A 1,724-nucleotide genomic window follows, 5' to 3' on the forward strand; every position below is an offset into this window, starting at 1 on the left:
ACTCCGATTTGAGCGTGTAATATATCAAAATGAAGCTCTCGAAAAGTACTTTATGAATGAATCAACCATTTTAGTGCAGCAATTAAGGTAATTTTCTTATTTATTTATTTATATTGGAATTATTTGATGATTAAATTATGAAAATTTGTTCTTGATGTTGTTGATATGATTTGATGATTCCATCGTGTAGATAATATTTTTCTGGTCAATTTGATATATTATATGTCAAAAACCGAGTTCAATAACATATAGAAATTGAGGTTTGATTTTTCTGAAAATTAAAAAAAATTAAGGTTCTTGGTGTTCTTGAGTTGGAAATTTGGGGGTTTTTGAATCTGGGGTTATTGATTGATTTTGATGATGGGGATAGCTTCCTAAGGTGATTTGCAATCGATTCATATAGTTAATGGCTTCAAACGATTCCCGGAAATATTAAAACGAATTCATGATTTTTTGAAAATTTTAATTTGATTTTCAGTCTTAATTGTTGATGGTTAGATGATATGAACATAAGGACTAGATTTTACATGCGTAGAGCTTTAATTCCCCGTATGACTTGTAAATTTTAGTGTGGTGTTTAGGAAAACCGACTTTTCCGATTTGTTCATCGGAAAAAGCTATTGATTTGCTCAGAATCGACCGATCGTCGATTGTTTGTGCGGAATAATGTTTGAATGATGTTCCAGAGTTGATATTGAGTGGAAACCAGCTGAGAAACAAGAGATTTGGTGTTGTTTTTGCCGGGATCGGAAACGCCGGCCTTCGGCCGATCGTCGACCGGATTCTGGGAATCCCAGTTTCCAGCGACACCTCCGCCATAGTTCCGGTCGTCTTTCCCCTTTCAGCCACCGTTTGATCCATCTTGTTGAGATCAAATTCTGTAAAACTGTTTCTGTAGAATTTTTTTTATTAATAATCCAAAAATCATTATTTTTATTCCAAACTTCATTTTAAATTCAAAAACAAATTTGATTTATTTTATTAATTAATTTTAGTTAGTTTTTAATTATTTTAATTAATCAATTAAATTAATATTAATTGATTAATTAACTTAATTAATTATTAATTGATTTTAATTGATTTAATAAATAGATTTAATTATTTTTTTTTAATTTAAAAATTCCGAAAAAATAATTTCGAGCTTTAAAATATTATCTAAAATTATTTTCAAGGCTCGATAATTATTATAAAATTATTTTAAAGTCATATTTAGGTATTCGAACCCTATTATTTAATTATAAAATGATTCGGAGACCGTTTAATTATGAAAAATATTCAAAAATTCATAATAAATCAACCGTTCGTCCGTTTAATATGAAATGAACGCCTCTAGACTTAGAAAAATATTCTGATTCTATTAAAAATATTTTCGAGACCTAAATTCTTTTGTATCAAAATGGTGTTTGTATATGAATAACATGATTATGAGACTTATGTATATGTGTTATGTGAACTGTGAGTCAACATGTCTTTTAAATGTTATCTGAATGAGATGTGATCCTTATTTGTTATTATCGGGCGGTAGATGATAGGGATATATATATATATATATATGGACTAGATAATTATATATTATCAGTTCATTGGATAATATTATTTGTGATAGATCCGCATAGTGCGAGACGTTCAAAGCCAGATAGAGATTGTAGAAGTAAAGCCTGATTGCGGGTAGTAATGAAGCGAGTAGTTTCAGAATAAAGATAAACCTAAGGGAGTAATGGATA

The sequence above is a fragment of the Apium graveolens genome, chromosome 9, assembly GCF_009905375.1.
Source record: "Apium graveolens cultivar Ventura chromosome 9, ASM990537v1, whole genome shotgun sequence".
Taxonomy (NCBI): domain Eukaryota; kingdom Viridiplantae; phylum Streptophyta; class Magnoliopsida; order Apiales; family Apiaceae; genus Apium; species Apium graveolens.